The sequence below is a fragment of the Lithobates pipiens genome, unplaced genomic scaffold, assembly GCF_037356315.1.
Source record: "Lithobates pipiens isolate NorthernLeopardFrog02 unplaced genomic scaffold, aLitPip1_a1.2 Scaffold_1, whole genome shotgun sequence".
NCBI classification, from domain to species: domain Eukaryota; kingdom Metazoa; phylum Chordata; class Amphibia; order Anura; family Ranidae; genus Lithobates; species Lithobates pipiens.
In genome coordinates, this window is record NW_027507685.1 from 219389130 (window position 1) to 219407511 (window position 18382).

At 52.6% G+C, this 18382-nt stretch overlaps 1 long non-coding RNA gene across 2 annotated transcripts in view; it reads right to left on the minus strand.

Moving 5' to 3' along the window:
- LOC143983365 (uncharacterized) overlaps window positions 1–15714 on the minus strand; it is a 33704-nt gene extending 17990 nt beyond the window's left edge. The window contains exons 1-2 of one of the 2 annotated variants that reach the window (XR_013274598.1): window positions 14809–15714; window positions 409–569 (exon numbers count right to left, since the gene is read on the minus strand). This is a non-coding gene — a long non-coding RNA (uncharacterized LOC143983365). Of the gene's footprint in view, window positions 1–408; window positions 570–1731; window positions 3149–14808 lie in introns of those variants that run through there. The other variant, XR_013274599.1, reaches the window with a different exon arrangement.
- Between the last annotated feature and the right edge of the window lie 2668 nt (window positions 15715–18382).

Genomic DNA, 18382 nt, shown 5'->3' on the forward strand with positions numbered 1-18382 from the left:
AGGGCAATGCTGAAGACCCTGATGTAAGTGGGAACTCTGATGTAAATGGGAATGCAGTGGACTCTGATATAGAATGGTCTCTGGTGACCAGAGCAAACCTTTCATCAGAGTTCATCCTTAGATCATGCTCTGTAGCATTTTCCTTTACATCTGAGTTCCCTTGCACTGTAAGGGGAAGAATCCTGCGGACACTGATGTAAAGGGGCATGCCGGGAAATGTGATGGGGGAGGGAGAGGTGACCAGAGACCACCTTCCGCAGAGAGAATACACTTAGGGGGGGGGGGCGGGGGTGTTACTGAGATGATGGGAAACCTTTATATCAGTGCCCTCTTACATAATTGCATTCACTCCCCCCTTACATCAGTGACACCCCCCCCCCAGACTGGCCTGGTGGCTCTGTCACTGACCTCCTCTCTGGTGCAGCGTGCAGGGCTCAGTTAGACGGCTCCAGGTTGGTGGTTCTGGTTTTTAGTCTATAGTCTCTTCTCCACAGTCCATACACATCTGACTCCTCCCGTAATCCCAATCCCGGCGGTGCTCTCACTCTTGATTCCTCTCCAGACTCCCCCTAAGAGACGGCAGACACGTTAAAAGACAAGAGATAGTCAGAGATTGCAGACAGGACACAAGAGACTGTTAGAGGCTGCGAACAGGATACAGGAGGTGGTTGAAGGCTGCAGACATGGTACAAGAGGTCGTCGGAACATGTGCACAGGATACAGGAGGCAGTCAGAGGATGTGGAAATGGTACAGGTGGTGGTTAGAGTATGCAAACATGTAGGGGGAGCAAACAGAGGGGTTCCCTGTGTAAGGGGTGCACACAGAGGGATCAGTCATGTAGGGGGATCACACAGTGGGATGAAGGCCTTATAAGAGCTGTCACAGGAGGGCCCCCACACATGACACATGGCAGGCAGGGCAGTAAGGTTGGCACACACAGGATACTGATCCTCAGGGCAGATGGGGTCCCTAGGTGAGATGAAGTCCTGGTTCCCAGGGGAGATGGAGTTCCTGCCCCCAGGTGAGATAGGATCCCTTTCCCAGAGTGAGAAGGGGGTCCCTGTCTCCAGGGGAGAAGGGGGTCCCTGTTCCAAGAGAGAAGGGGGTTCCTGTCCCCAGGGGAGTAGGGGGCTCCTGTCCCCAGGGGAGAAGGGGGCCCCTGTCCCCAGGAGAGAAGGGGGTCCCTATCCCCAGGAGAGAAGGGGTTCCCTGTCTCCAGGAGAGAAGGGGTTCCCTGTCTCCAGGAGAGAAGGGGTTCCCTGTCCACAGGAGAGAAGGGTGTCCCTGTCCCCAGGAGAGAAGGGTGTCCCTGTCCCCAGGAGAGAAGGGGGTTCCTGTCCCCAAGAGTGAAGGGGGTTCCAGTCCCCAGGGGAGAAGGGGGTTCCTGTCCCCAAGAGAGAAGAGGGTACCCTTCCCCAAGAGAGAAGGGGGTACCCTTCCCCAGGAGAGAAGGGGGTACCTTTCCCCAGGAGAGAAGGGGGTACCTTTCCCCAGGAGAGAAGGCGGTCCCTGTCCCCAGGAGAGAAGGCGGTCCCTGTCCCCAGGAGAGAAGGCGGTCCCTGTCCCCAGGAGAGAAGGCGGTCCCTGTCCCCAGGGGAGAAGAGGGTTCCTTTCCCCAGGGGGGAGAAGAGGGTCTCTGTCTTGGGGGGAGGGGGTCCATATCCTCAGAGGGGGGGGGGGGTCCCTGTTCTCGGGGAAGATGGAGTGGGATATGGGATGGTTTCACTTACTATGACATGCAGGTCCCTCCAGCAGCACGGATGGGTGATCAGCATATGCCCAGGGAGCACAGCTAAGGCCTGACAATCTGGCAGCAATTGATGGGTACAGTATCTGCGTTTGATGGCACAGTGGCGGCAATTGATGGGCACAGTGGTCCCCCCTAAGAGACGGCAGACACGTTAAAAGACAAGAGATAGTCAGAGATTGCAGACAGGATACAAGAGACTGTTAGAAGCTGCAAACAGGATACAGGAGGTGGTTGAAGCCTGCAGACATGTGCACAGGATACAGGAGGCAGTCAGAGGATGTGGAAATGGTACAGGTGGTGGTCAGAGTATGCAGACATGTAGGGGGAGCAAACAGAGGGGTTCCCTGTGTAAGGGGTGCCCACAGAGGTATCAGTCATGTAGGGGGATCACACAGTGAGATGAAGGCCTTATAAGAGCTGTCACAGGAGGGCCCTCACACAGGACACATGGCAGGCAGGGCAGTAAGGTTGGCACACACAGGATCCTGATCCCCAGGGCAGATGGGGTCCCTAGGTGAGATGAAGTCCCCAATCCCAGGGGAGATGGAGTTCCTGCCCCCAGGTGAGACAGGATCCCTTTGCCAGAGTAAGAAGGGGGTCCCTGTCTCCAGGGGAGAAGGGGGTCCCTGTTCCAAGAGAGAAGGGGGTTCCTGTCCCCAGGGGAGAGGGGGGTTCCTGTCCCCAGGGGAGAAGGGGGTCCCTGTCCCCAGGGGAGAAGGGGGTCCCTGTCCCCAGGGGAAAAGGGGGTCCCTGTCCCCAGGGGAGAAGGGGGTTCCTGTCCCCAGGGGAGAAGGGGGTTCCTGTCCCCAAGAGTGAAAGGGGTTCCTGTCCCCAGGGGAGAAGGGGGTTCCTGTCCCCAGGGGAGAAGGGGGTACCTTTCCCCAGGAGAGAAGGGGGGCCCTGTCCCCAGGAGAGAAGGGGGTCCCTGGGATATGGGATGGTTTCACTTACTATGACATCCAGGTCCCTCATTTATGGTCGTCTGGGCTCCCTCCAGCAGCACGGATGGGTGATCAGCATATGCCCAGGGAGCACAGCTAAGGCCTGACAATCTGGCAGAAATTGATGGGTACAGTATCTGCGTTTGATGGCACAGTGGCGGCAATTTATGGGCACAGTGGTTGCGTTTGACATGCACAGTGAGGCAGCCTTTGACGGGCACAGTGAGGCAGCCTTTGACGGGCACAGTGTGGCAGCCTTTGACGGGCACAGTGTGGCAGCCTTTGACGGGCACAGTGGGGTGTTTGCTGGGCGTTTGTTGGGCGCAATGAAGCGGCGTTTGATGAGCGCAGTGAGGCGTTTGCTGGGCACAGTGCCAGCGTATTTATTGGCAGAACAATGTACTGTACTTGGACTCAGTGCTATGCACGGGGCCCGCCCCCCTCTCCAAGCTCAGCTCTATCTCCCCCTCCCACCAACTTTCCGCCTTCGCCCGCCCCCTCGAGTCCATAATTTTTCTGGACCCTGGACATGAGATTTGCGCATGCGCAATTCGCAGCTTGTTAGTGGGGTGGGCGGGGCTGTTTCTGTCGTTAAACCATCTCTCCGCCTCCGCCCGCGAGCACATTTCTTGACCGTGGCTAGCTCCCGCGCATGCGCGATCAAGGGCCATGAAATCGCGCATGCGCAGTAAAGCCCCGCCGTCATCTGTTTCAGTGACGGAGCCGCACCGGAAGTGACGCGGTTTGGTTTCTGCATGAGTCTCAGAAATTTTTACAACACCGGCTCCCGTGGACAGAAGACGTCCAAAACGAGTTGCACAACACTACGCATACAGTAGAACACTCCAGGCACACATTTCACACCCCTGCACCCCCTGTCACCCCTGATTACCCCCCTGCAACCCCTGTCACCAATATCAGTTTCTTTTTTATTGTTTACTGCATGGGTGCATTGTGACTATAATAACTGTTAGGGCAGTTAGATTTAGCCCCCTTTAGGTCTAGGAACCCCCCCTAATAAAAGGTTTAACCCCATGATCACTAAGCAATCGTTTTTTCTGATCGCTGTATTAGTTTCACAGGTGACGCTAGTTAGGCAGGTAGGTATTTAGGTTTCTGCAGCTTTTTATAGCGTCAGGGACCCCCATATACTTCCTAATAAAGGTTTTAACCCCCTGATTACCCCCTAGTTAACCCTTTCACCAGTGATCATCGTATAACTGTTACAGGTGACGCTGGTCAGTTAGATTGTTTTTTTATAGTTTCAGGGCACCCACCGTTTATTACCTAATAAAGTTTTAACCCCCTGATCACCCGGCGGGTGATACAAGTTAGGTTTTAGGGTCAGATAGGGTCTGCGTCGCCCCAGGCAGCGTCAGGTTAGTGCCAGTACCGCTAACACCCACGCATGAAGCATACACCTCCCTTAGTGGTATAGTATCTGAACAGATCGATATCTGATCAGATCTATACTAGCGTCCCCAGCAGTTTAGGGTTCCCAAAAACACAGTGTTAGTGGGATCAACCCAAATACCTGCTAGCACCTGCATTTAGCCCCTCTGCCCAGCCCACCCAAGTTTACGATCGATCACTGTCACTTACAAAACACTAAACGCATAACTGCAGCATTCGCAGAGTCAGGCCTGATCCCTGCGATTGCTAACAGTTTTTTTTGGTAGCGTTTTGATACAGTCGCTGACAGCCTAGGAGCTTTTTTTATCCGTGAGTCTCACTAGTGTACCACTAAATTTAGAGCCCAAAATGGCAAATCGAAGGTACACTAGTGAAGCGGCCTACACGTTTCTAAGCATGACAGATAGTGAAGAAGAGGTCACTTATCTGTCAGATTCAGGCTCAGAATACGATCCTGTAGAGGACAGCGGCTCCATGACAGATAGCTCTGACGACGGAGTTGTGGTCCCTGCCAAGGTCAGGCGTACCAGACCCCGAACTTCTTCTGTTGTTGATGTGCAAGAACCGCAGGTCCCTCATATGGAGCAGAGCAGTACTAGCGCCACTCATCGTTCTGGTGAACTGGCAAGCACCAGCGGCCTAGTACACCCTAGTCGTAGTCAAACCAGCACTGCAGTAGCACGTGCTGACGTGGCAAGTCCCATAAGTGCAGTTCAAGCTGGTCAGGTGGCAAGCACAAGTAGTGCCCCGCTGCCACCAAGAAGACGAACACAGGCCCATCGTGCCCATAGGGCCCTTCCTGCTGCTTTTCGCCAATCCTGATTGGGAACCCACCACTTCTGCAGCACCCGTACTTCCCCCATTCACTGGCCAACCCGGCATTCAGGTGGAAACAGTGGATTTTATGTCACTTGATTTTTATTTGCGGTTTTTCACCGAAGATCTCTATAGAGCTATTGTGGACCAAAGCTATTTGTACGCTGGTCAACACATTGCCACTATTCCCCAGTCCTCACTTGTCAGAGATTGGAAACCATATGCAGTTTCTGAATTTAAGATCTTTCAACATGGGCATAACCATAAAGAGTGAGTTGCGGTAATATTGGTCCACTGATACAATTCACCATATGCCCGTGTTCTCTGCCTCCATGACCAGGGCACGATACGAGCAGATCTTGCGGTTCATGCATTTCAATGAGGAACTCTGCCATCCTCGTGGAGACCCTGGATACAATCGGCTCTATAAAATTCAGCCCCTCGTAAACCACTTCAACCAACATTTTGCAGACTTGTTTCCTCCCCATTAAACAGTACCCTCCCAGCATGCGAGCCAGACATGGGGTCAAGATGTATAAGCTCTGTGACAGGGCCACAGGCTATACATGTAGTCTTATGGTTTACGAGGGCAAAGATAGTCACGTAGAGCCAACAAACTGCTCTGATTACATAGGAAGCGCTGGCAAGATTGTGAGGGACTTGGAGTCACACTTATTCGGAAAGGTGTACCACTTGTACGTGGACAATTATTACACGAGCGTGCCACTGTTTAGTCATTTGTTTGATCAGCAGATTGGAGCATGTGGCACTGTGCGACCTTATAGCCGGGGCTTTCCCCAGCGGCTTGTAGATTCCCATCTTAGCCTGGGGGAGAGAGCCTGCTTGCGGTGTAATAACTTGCTCGCTATGAAGAGGACGGATAATAAGAATGTTTTCGTTCTTACCTCCCTTCATGCAAACACGACAGTCCAAATTACTACGGCGACTGGTGTTGAGGAGAAACCCCTCTGTGTCCACGAATATAACCAAAATATGGGAGGGGTGGACCTCAATGACCAGTTGTTGGCGCCGTACCTAAATGCCCGTAAGGTCAGACGCTGGTACAAGAAAGTGTCTGTTTATTTAAATTGGCTTTGCTGAGCGCTCATGTGCTATACAGAGCTTCAGGACAGACTGGATCCTTCCTTAACCACTTCAATACTGGCCATAGTAAAATTACATCCTCTAGTTTGTGGGGGGGATATCTGAATGATGCCAATAGCTACAGGCATCATTCAGATATCAATCTTTCTGGCTGGCGATTCTGTGCACGATAAGAACAATCATAGTGGCAGTTCCACCACTTGATCATTCTTATAGGCAACAGGAGGGGACGTCCCCCCTCCCGCTCGGTGCTTCTCTGGGCTCTCCCGTGCCAACGGGGGCCAAGAGAAAGAATTGTCTGCCGCCGGATGACAAGCATAGAGATTTCTGGTGACCAGATGGTCACCAGTCATCTCTATGACAGTCGGAGGCCCGACTTATTGACTCCATATCTCTCCATAAAGCACCTGTCACTACCTATTGCCATCGTAGGGGATATTTACATTCCCTGAGATAACAATAAAAATGATTAAAACATTTTTTTTTGTAAAGCATGTCGTGTTTGGTATCCATGTACCCAGCCTAAGATCATCTTTTTTATTTCCTCAAACATTTGGGCAAAATATTTAAAAAAGTGTGTTTTTTCACAAAAAATGCATTTGAAAAATCGCTGCGCAAATATTGTGAAAAAAAATAAATAAAACACCCACCATTTTAATCTGTAGGGCCTTTGCTTTAACCACTTCAATACAGGGCACTTAAACACCTTCCTTCCCAGACCAATGTTCAGCTTTCATCGCTCTCGCGCTTTCAGTGACAATTGCGCGGTCATGCTACACTGTACCCAAATGAAATTTTTATCATTTTGTTCGCACAAATAGAGCTTTATTTTGGTGGTATTTATTCATGACTCCGTTTTAAATTTTTTTGCCATATAAGCGCAAAAAAAGCAGAAATTTGGAAAAAAAAACAATATTTTCTTTTTTCTATTTTAAAAGAAATCCAATAAAACCAAATTTTGTCATAAATTTAAGCCAAAATATATTCTGCTACATGTTTTTGGTAAAAAAAATTCAGTGAAGTGTATAATAATTGGTTTGTGTGATCACTGACATATGTACGCAAATGATCATGTACAGATGTGTGCAGGTGATCACGTACATATGTGTGCAGATAATCATTGGAACATATGATTTTAGTGGGACATATGTGGGGGACATGTGTTTTTTTATTTGGGGATATGTCTTTTTATTATTTGGGGACATGTGTGGGAACATGTGTGTATTACACTAGACTAGTGATCAGTGAGTAAAAAGCTGTAAAAACAGCTCATACTCACTGATCACCAGCCGGTTGCAGTGATCTGCTCTCCTCTCCTCAGCGACGACTTCCATGTGAGGAGAGGAGAGCCGATTGCCTAGCAACCGGCTGTTTGTTTACATCACATGACGGCCATGATAGGACACGACCGTAATGTGATCAGGAGGGCCAATTACAGAGCCCTCCTGCCGATCCGAGATGCGCCGTGTCCGGGTGACACAAGCACATCGGGATCGCACCGCTGCGCGGGCACGCTGGCATGCAATCCCCCTCCTTCTGAAGGACGTTCCTGAATGTCCTCTCAGAAGTAGAGAACTCTCACCCGGCCGTAAATGTACATTGGCCGGGTGGGAAGTGGTTAAAAAAAATTATGTTTGGGGGTTAAAAAAAAAATTTCTTGCAAAAAAAAATTTTTTTTTTTTATATAAACAAAAAGTGTCAGAAAGGGTTTTGTCTTCAAGTGGTTAGAAGAGTGGGTGATGTGTGACATGAGCGTCTAAATGTTGTGTATAAAATGCCAGGACAGTTCAAACCCCCCCCCCCCAAATGACCCTATTTTAAAAAGGAGACACCCCAAGCTATTTGCTGAGAGGCATGTCGAGTCCATGGAATATTTTATATTGTGACACAAGTTGATGGAGAAAGACAAATTATTATTTTATTTTTTTTGCTCAGGAGAAGCCGCAGAATGTATTTTGGGGTAATTCCACATATAACAATGCCATGTGTGAGCAATATATCATTTAGAGACAACTTTTTGTAAAAAAATGTTTGTCATTATTCAATCACTTGGGCCAAAAAAATAAAATATTCAATGGGTTCAACATTCCTCTCAGCAATTTCCCTGGGGTGTCTACTTTCCAAAATGGGGTCATGGGGGGGGGGGGGGGGGTTGTACTGCCCTGCCAATTTAGCACCTCAAGAAATGAGATAGGCCGTCATAAACTAAAAGCTGCGTAAATTACAGAAAATCGGCCCTAGTTTGTAGACGCTATAACCGCAAACCAATAAATATACGCTTATTGACATTTTTTTTTTTTACCAAAGACAAGCGGCCGAATACATTTTGGCCTAAATGTATGACTAAAATTGAGTTCATTGGAATTTTTTTTATAACAAAATTAGAAAATATCATTTTTTTCTTCAAACTTTTGGGTCTTTTTACGTTTATAGCGCAAAAAATAAAAACCGCAGAGGTGATCAATTACCATCAAAAGAAGCTCTATTTGTTGGGGAAAAGGGATGCAATTTTTTTTGGGTACAGCATTGCATGACCGCGCAATTATCATTTACATAGACGCAGTGCCAAATTGTACAAAGTGCGCTGGTCAGGAAGGGGGGTAAAACGTTCCAGGGCTGAAGTGGTTAAAAAAAACATAATATATACCGGGGGGAGGGACACCATGGTGTTATGTGTGTATATATTATAATATATACACACATATATATCTATAAGGGTGGGGGACCTCATAGGAAAACAGAGTGTATGTATGTATATATATATATATACAGTGGTGTGAAAAAGTGTTTGCCCCCTTCCTAATTTCCTGTTCCTTTGCATGTTTGTCACACTTAAGTGTTTCGGAACATCAAACCAATTTAAACAATAGTCAAGGACAACACAAGTAAACACAAAATGCAATTTGTAAATGAAGGTTTTTATTATTAAAGGTGAAAAAAAAATCCAAACCATCATGGCCCTGTGTGAAAAAGTAAAACATACTATAAGGGCCGGTTCACACAGCGAGCCGCGGCGAGGCGTCTCCGACTGGGTGGGCCCCACAGAGTGCCGTCCTTTGGGCCTACAGCTGGGTGGGCCCCACAGAGTGCCGTCCTTTTTTGGCTTACGGCTGGGTGGGCCCCACAGAGTGCCGTCCTTTTTTGGCTTACGGCTGGGTGGGCCCCACAGAGTGCCGTCCTTTGGGCCTACAGCTGGGTGGGCCCCACAGAGTGCCGTCCATTTGGCCTACGGCTGGGTGGGACCCACAGAGTGCCGTCCTTTGGGCCTACGGCTGGGTGGGCCAAAAAGGATGGCATTCTGTGGGGCCCACCCAGCCGTAGGCCCAAAAGGACGGCACTCTGTGGGGCCCACCCAGCCGTAGGCCCAATAGGACGGCACTTTTTTGGCCTATGGCTGCTTGGGCCCCACAGGGTCCCGTCCTTTGGGCCTACGGCTGGGTTGGCCCCAGAGAGTGCCGCCCTTTGGGCCTACGTCTGGGTGGGCAACACAGGGTGCCGTCCATTGGGCATACGGCTGGGTGGGCCCCACAGAGTGCCGTCCTTTGGGCCTTACGGCTGGGTGGGACCCACAGAGTGCCGTCCTTTTTTGGCCTACGGCTGGGTGGACCCCACAGAGGGCCGTCCTTAGGGCCTACGGATGGGTGGGCCCCACAGAGTGCCGTCCTTTGGGCCTACGGATGGGTGGGCCCCACAGAGTGCCGTCCTTTGGGCCTACGGATGGGTGGGCCCAACAGAGTGCCGTACTTTGGGCCTACGGCTGCGTGGGCCCCACAGAGTGCCGTCCTTTGGGCCTATGGCTGGGTAGGCCCCACAGAGTGCCGTCCTTTTTGGCCTACGGCTGGGTGGGCCCCAAAGAGTGCCGTCCTTTTTGGCCTACGGCTGGGTGGGCCTCACAGGGTGCCGTCCTTTTTTGGCCTACGGCTGGGTGGGCCCCACAGAGTGCCGTCCTTTGGGCCTACGGCTGGGTGGGCCCCACAGAGTGCCGTCCTTTGGGCCTACGGCTGGGTGGGCCCCACAGAGTGCCGTCCTTTGGCCCTACGGCTGGGTGGGCCCCACAGAGTGCCGTCCTTTTTTGGCCTACGGCTGGGTGGGCCCCATAGCGCGCCGTCCTTTGGGCCTATGGCTGGGTGGGCCCCACAGAGTGCCGTCCTTTGGGCCTACAGCTGGGTGGGCCCCACAGAGTGCCGTCCTTTTTTGGCTTACGGCTGGGTGGGCCCCACAGAGTGCCGTCCTTTGGGCCTACAGCTGGGTGGGCCCCACAGAGTGCCGTCCATTTGGCCTACGGCTGGGTGGGACCCACAGAGTGCCGTCCTTTGGGCCTACGGCTGGGTGGGCCAAAAAGGACGGCATTCTGTGGGGCCCACCCAGCCGTAGGCCCAAAAGGACGGCACTCTGTGGGGCCCACCCAGCCGTAGGCCCAATAGGACGGCACTTTGTGGGGCCCAGGTAGCCGTAGGCCCAATGTACGGCACTCTGTGGGTGGGCCCCATAGAGTGCCGTCCTTTGGGCCTACGGCTGGGTGGGCCCCACAGAGTGCCGTCCTTTGGGCCTTCGGCTGGGTGGGCCCCGCAGAGTGCCGTCCTTAGGGCCTATGGATGGGTGGGCCCCACAGAGTGCCGTCCTTTGGGCCTACGGATGGGTGGGCCCAACAGAGTGCCGTCCTTTGGGCCTATGGCTGGGTGGGCCCCACAGAGTGCCGTCCTTTTTGGCCTACGGCTGGGTGGGCCCCAAAAAGTGTGCCGTCCTTTTTGGCTTTCGGCTGGGTGGGCCCTAAAAAGTGTGCCGTCCTTTTTGGCCTACGGCTGGGTGGGCCCCACAGAGTGCCGTCCTTTGGGACTACAGCTGGGTGGGCCCCACAGAGTGCCGTCCTTTTTTGGCCTACGGCTAGGTGGGCCCCACAGAGTGCCGTCCTTTGGGCCTACAGCTGGGTGGGCCCCACAGAGTGCCGTCCTTTGGGCCTACGGCTGGGTGGGCCAAAAAGGACGGCACTCTGTGGGGCCCACCCAGCCGTAGGCCCAAAAGGACGGCACTCTGTGGGGCCCACCCAGCCGTAGGCCCAATAGGACGGCACTTTGTGGGGCCCTGGTAGCCGTAGGCCCCATGTACGGCACTCTGTGGGGCCCACCCATCCGGCTGGGTGGGCCCCACAGAGTGCTGTCCTTTTTGGCATACGGCTGGGTGGGCCCCACAGAGTGCCATCCTTTGGGCCTACGGCTGGGTGGGCCCCATAGAGTGCCATCCTTTGGGCCTAAGGCTGGGTGGGCCCCACAGTGTGCCATCCTTTTTTGGCCTACGGCTGGGTGGGCCCCCCAGAGTGCCGTCCTTTTTTGGCCTACGGCTGGGTGGGCCCCATAGAGTGTCGTCCTTTGGGCCTACGGCTGGGTGGGCCCCACAGTGTGCCGTCCTTTGGGCCTACGGCTGGGTGGGCCCCACAGAGTGCCGTCCTTTGGCCCTACGGCTGGGTGGGCCCCACAGAGTGCCGTCCTTTTTTGGCCAACGGCTGGGTGGGCCCCATAGCGCGCCGTCCTTTGGGCCTATGGCTGGGTGGGCCCCACAGAGTGCCGTCCTTTTTTGGCCTACTGCTGGGTGGGCCCCACAGAGTGCCATCCTTTTTTGGCCTACGGCTGGGTGGGCCCCAGAGTGCCGTCCTTTTTGGCCTACGGCTGGGTGGGCCTCACAGAGTGCCGTCCTTTTTTGGCCTACGGCTGGGTGGGACCCATAGAGTGCCGTCCTTTGGGCCTACGGCTGGGTGGGCCCCACAGAGTGCCGTCCTTTGGGCCTACGGATGGGTGGGCCCAACAGAGTGCCGTACTTTGGGCCTACGGCTGCGTGGGCCCCACAGAGTGCCGTCCTTTGGGCCTATGGCTGGGTAGGCCCCACAGAGTGCCGTCCTTTTTGGCCTACGGCTGGGTGGGCCCCAAAGAGTGCCGTCCTTTTTGGCCTACGGCTGGGTGGGCCCCAAGGAGTGCCGTCCTTTTTTGGCCTACGGCTGGGTGGGCAACACAGAGTGCCGTCCTTTGGGCCTACGGCTGGGTGGGCCCCACAGAGTGCCGTCCTTTGGCCCTACGGCTGGGTGGGCCCCACAGAGTGCCGTCCTTTTTTGGCCTACGGCTGGGTGGGCCCCATAGCGCGCCGTCCTTTGGGCCTATGGCTGGGTGGGCCCCACAGAGTGCCGTCCTTTGGGCCTACAGCTGGGTGGGCCCCACAGAGTGCCGTCCTTTTTTGGCTTACGGCTGGGTGGGCCCCACAGAGTGCCGTCCTTTGGGCCTACAGCTGGGTGGGCCCCACAGAGTGCCGTCCATTTGGCCTACGGCTGGGTGGGACCCACAGAGTGCCGTCCTTTGGGCCTACGGCTGGGTGGGCCAAAAAGGATGGCATTCTGTGGGGCCCACCCAGCCGTATGCCCAAAAGGACGGCACTCTGTGGGGCCCACCCAGCCGTAGGCCCAATAGGACGGCACTTTGTGGGGCCCAGGTAGCCGTAGGCCCCATGTACGGCCCTCTGTGGGTGGGCCCCATAGAGTGCCGTCCTTTGGGCCTAAGGCTGGGTGGGCCCCACAGAGTGCCGTCCTTTCGGCCTACGGCTGGGTGGGCCCCACAGAGTGCCGTCCTTAGGGCCTATGGATGGGTGGGTCCCACAGAGTGCCGTCCTTTGGGCCTACGGATGGGTGGGCCCAACAGAGTGCCGTCCTTTGGGCCTATGGCTGGGTAGGCCCCACAGAGTGCCGTCCTTTTTGGCCTACGGCTGGGTGGGCCCCAAAAAGTGTGCCGTCCTTTTTGGCCTACGGCTGGGTGGGCCCTAAAAAGTGTGCCGTCCTTTTTGGCCTACGGCTGGGTGGGCCCCACAGAGTGCCGTCCTTTGGGCCTACAGCTGGGTGGGCCCCACAGAGTGCCGTCCTTTTTTGGCCTACGGCTGGGTGGGCCCCACAGAGTGCCGTCCTTTGGGCCTACAGCTGGGTGGGCCCCACAGAGTGCCGTCCTTTGGGCCTACGGCTGGGTGGGCCAAAAAGGACGGCACTCTGTGGGGCCCACCCAGCCATAGGCCCAAAAGGACGGCACTCTGTGGGACCCACCCAGCCGTAGGCCCAATAGGACGGCACTTTGTGGGGCCCTGGTAGCCGTAGGCCCCATATACGGCACTCTGTGGGGCCCACCCATCCGGCTGGGTGGGCCCCACAGAGTGCTGTCCTTTTTGGCATACGGCTGGGTGGGCCCCACAGAGTGCCATCCTTTGGGCCTACGGCTGGGTGGGCCCCATAGAGTGCCGTCCTTTGGGCCTCCGGCTGGGTGGGCCCCATAGAGTGCCGTCCTGTTTTGGCCTAAGGCTGGGTGGACCCCACAGAGGGCCGTCCTTTTTTGGCCTACGGCTGGGTGGGCCCCACAGAGTGCCGTCCTGTTTTGGCCTAAGGCTGGGTGGACCCCACAGAGGGCCGTCCTTTTTTGGCCTACAGCTGGGTGGGCCCCACAGAGTTCCATCCTTTTTTGGCCTAAGGCTGGGTGGACCCCACAGAGGGCCGTCCTTTTTTGGCCTACCGCTGGGTGGGCCCCACAGAGTGCCGTCCTGTTTTGGCCTAAGGCTGGGTGGACCCCACAGAGGGCCATCCTTTTTTGGCCTACGGCTGGGTGGGCCAAAAAAGGACGGCCCTCTGTGGGGTCCACCCAGCCTTAGGCCAAAACAGGACGGCACTCTGTGGGGCCCACCCAGCCATAGGCCCAAAGGACAGCACTCTGTGGGGCCCACCCAGCCGTAGGCCCAAAGGACAGCACTCTGTGGGGCCCACCCAGCCGTAGGCCCAAAGGACGGCACTCTGTATGGCCCACCCAGCCGTAGGCCAAAAAATGACGGCACTTTGTCTGGCCCACCCAGCTGTACGCCCAAAAGACGGCACTTTCCCTGGGGTGTCTACTTTCCAAAATGGGGTCATGGGGGGGGGGGGGTTGTACTGCCCTGCCAATTTAGCACCTCAAGAAATGAGATAGGCCGTCATAAACTAAAAGCTGCGTAAATTCCAGAAAATCGGCCTTAGTTTGTAGACGCTATAACCGCAAACCAATAAATATACGCTTATTGACATTTTTTTTTTTTTTACCAAAGACAAGCGGCCGAATACATTTTGGCCTAAATGTATGACTAAAATTGAGTTCATTGGAATTTTTTTATAACAAATTTAGAAAATATCATTTTTTCTTCAAACTTTTGGGTATTTTTACGTTTATAGCGCAAAAAATAAAAACCGCAGAGGTGATCAATTACCATCAAAAGAAGCTCTATTTGTTGGGGAAAAGGGACGCAAATTGTTTTTGGGTACAGCATTGCATGACCACGCAATTATCATTTACATAGACGCAGTGCCAAATTGTACAAAGTGCGCTGGTCAGGAAGGGGGGTAAAACGTTCCAGGGCTGAAGTGGTTAAAAAAAACATAATATATACCGGGGGAGGGACACCATGGTGTTATGTGTGTATATATTATAATATATACACACATATATATCTATAAGGCGGGGGACCTCATAGGAAAACAGAGTGTGTGTATGTGTGTGTATATATATATATATATATATATATATATATATATATATATATATATATATAGTGTGAGAGAACTGATAGAATATGAGATATAAGAACACACAAGTAGTCTCTCCATGTTTCCAGGGACACAGATCAGAGCGCTCCGCACAGGGACAGCTCATTCTCTCCATCATAATATCTACAATACAGAGCAGTCCCTTCATCCATCACACACACAACCCAATGGACACAGATCACCCCGCACTCACGTTCAGCCAGCATCATCGCCATGGTGACTCCGGGGGAGGGGGGGGGGGGAAGCAGCTCAAACACACTGCAGGGATTTCAACAGCTGATCCGTCCAGTCTGCATTAGAGGAGACATTTTATCGTAGACGGAGGCAACAAAATCTTGAGACAATATTATATATATTAAATAGTAATACTTTATTAATATTTATTAATTAGGAATAAAAAACACAAAATTTAGATTATAAAATAAATAGGTATAAAAGCGGGAAGTAAATCAATGAAATAGGGCACGTGACTGATGAGCTACATCCAAGGTGCCTGATGAGCTGTGGTCACGTGGCGGATTAGCTACAGACACGTGACCAGCTTCTACCAGCTGACCGTTAGCCGTGACGTCACACGGGCTGTAGAGATATAAATAGAGGAGCAGCGCGCTGCGAGCCCGGTCTGTACCGGGCTCTTGCACGGTGAACATCTCTCTTTTCTAGCTCCGTTCTCCCCGGCCGTTAGTCCTGATCACCTAGGAAGGGAAGTCTGCAATACGCGCACAAACAAAAGGGTAGGGGCGCTGAAGCGCCTGTGTGATCTATTTCTCTATATGTATGTATTGTATACACTTGTATTGTATACAGTGCTCACATTCACCCATCCCTTAATGACAACACTGCCACTGATTTCCCCTCCCTCCTCACCACTGCTGCCACCCCCGTCGGGGTCAGGTGACGGGAGGCCCCGCCTTCCCAATATAAGAAACGTCAGTGCTGGGATCCCCGTAGTGGAGACAGAAGATGGATGCATGTATGGACAGCGCTGGACTGGGATCCCCCGTTGCTGGATCAGATGAGCCATCGCTGGACCCCGGAGAGATGATCATCCGTCGCTGGATAGCAACAGTGGATTACCACCGCTGGAATCTTTTTTTTTTTATTTTATTTTTTTTAACCACTTGAGACCCAGGCCAATTCTGACATTTCTCTCCTACATGTAAAATTCCTAATTTTTTTGCTAGAAAATTACATAGAACCCCCAAACATTATATATGTTTTTTTAGCAAAGGCCCTAGAGAATACAATGGCGGTCATTGCAACTTTTTATCTCGCACGGTATTTGCGCAGCAATTTTTCGAATGCGTTTTTTTCAGAAAAAAACAGTTTCATGCTAAAAAAAAAAAAACAGTAAAGTTAGCCCAATTTTTTTGCATAGTGTGAAAGAGGAGGATACGCCGAGTAAATAGATACCCAACATGTCATGCTTCAAAATTGCACGCGCTCGTGGAATGGCGACAAACTTTGGTATTTAAAAATCCCCATAGGTGACGCTTTAAATTTTTTTTACTGATTACATGTTTTGGGTTACAGAGGAGGTCTAGGGCTAGAATTATTGCTCTCGCTCTAACGTTCGCGGCGATACCTCACATGTGTGGTTTGAACACCGTTTTCATATGTGGGCGGGACTTATGTATGCATTCGCTTCTGTGTGCGAGCTCACGGGGACAGGGGCGCTTAAAATTTTTTTTTTTATTATTGTTAATTTTTATTTATTCCCTTGTAATAGGAATATGGCACGATCGGACCTATTTACAGTGAAATATGGGGTCAATAAGACCCCATATCTCACCTCTAGGCTGGGAAGAATAATAATAAAAAAAAAAAAAACGATCCTGGCTTCCTAGCCAGATTGGCGCCGTTAATTTGAATACCTAGGCCGGGCGTGACGTCATAACATCGCGCCCGGCCTCCGAACAATCATAGAGACTCCGGGGACAATCTAGTCCGCCGGAAATCTCTATGATCAAATGCTGGGGCCGGGCGTTCGTTCGACTCGAACATTGGCTGTTTGTCCGTTCGGCGAAATCCGAACTCTTGGTCCGTTCGCGTCAAAATTCGTGTGGCGCGCACGGCCCACAATCCACTGCGATGGCGCAGTGCATTGCTGGCTCATGATTGGCCAAGCATGCACTGTGACCCCGCATGCTTGGCCAATCGCAGCGCCAGCAGCGAGGAGAGCCATGATTGGCCACAGGCAGGATGCCTGTGGCCAATCATAGCTCAGGCTGTGTAGTGCACGCCCCACACTATATAAGGCCGCCATTGAGGCGGCCTCGTGTAGTGTGTTGGCATCTGAAGCAGTTGGTGTTCTGTGTACCTTCAACACAGTTACACACCGATCGTTTTTGGCTGATTTCCTATCTTGCTCTTGTGTAGTGGTTATTGTCTGTGCCCTGACCGCAGTATACACCACTATATTCACCTCACCTATATAGCTAGTGATCCATCTTTAATAATAGAGTTTGCAGTCAGTAGTGTTAGGAGATAGAGGAGGTGGGAGTTAGGAGAGGTGCTGTCTGCGTGCTCTGTACCCAGTACATACCGCTATAATCCACCTACATAGCTGTTCTCTATTTGAGCCCAATTGCCATCTGCAGGAGTTATTGGAAGTTGTGTGTGCCTCCAGCACAGTATACATCTGTATAATACCCCTTTATCTCTGCTGTTCTATAAAAAAGGCATCTGCAGGAGTTAGTGGGTGTTGTGTGCCTCCAGCACAATATAAACTACCCAACTACTGTTTTACCCAACTCCCTTCAGGCCATTACCATGTCTGGAAGGCCAGCAAGGAGAGGCAGACAGGCGCGAGCCGATAAAAGAGGGCAAGCAGGCTCTGTGTCTAGAGACAACAGTGCTGGTCGTGGACGCGGTGTATTGTCATCAGCACGTGGCCATGGGACATGCTTGTCCTTCTTTTCTGCAGCTGGACATGTTGAACCGCAACATGCCAACGACTTGGTAGAGTGGATGACCAAGCCCTCTTCATCCTCCTCATCCTCTCTCACCCAGTCACATGGGTAGTAGCAAAGCAGCTGCCAACGCATCGTCTTCCCTCCTCTCAATGTCATCATCAGTGACTCCTTCCCTAGACCCACCACGTCGCCCTGAGGAGTCTCCTGAACTTTTTGAGCACAGTGTTGGGTACATGCTCCAGGAGGATGCCCAGTGTTTGGTGGGCTCTGATGATGACACTCAGCTAGAGGAAGGCAGTAGCGTGAGCGCAGAGAGAGGGGATGCTCAAGAAGGACAGCAATCTGGCAGTCATGTTCCACAAGCTGCAGCATACTGCCAGGTTTGCTACAGTGATGAAGAGGGAGGGGATGATGAGGGCACTGACTCCACGTGGGTGCCTAGGAGGAGGAGGCGGCACATGTCCAACGAGGCAGGATGCCCCCCGGGGGCCAGCTTAGGGGCAGCACACCGACTGAATCACACCGCAGAGATCCGCCTGCACAGAGCGCTTCCTCTGCGCGTTATTCTAAAAGTTCTTTGGTGTGGGCCTTTTTTGAGACGAGTGCATCAGATCGCACCGCTGCTATTTGCAACATATGTCTCAAGCGTATCTCACGTGGCCAAAACATCAGCCGCTTGGGCACCACATGCTTGACCAGACATATGTTGACCTGCCATGCAGCTCGTTGGCAAGCGTACCTCAAAGACCCACACCAAAGAACAAAGCGGACCTCTCCTTGCTCCTCATCAGATGGCATCTCCAACCCCACTAGACCTTCAGTCCTCTCTGAAACCTGCTCTGAGAGGAATGA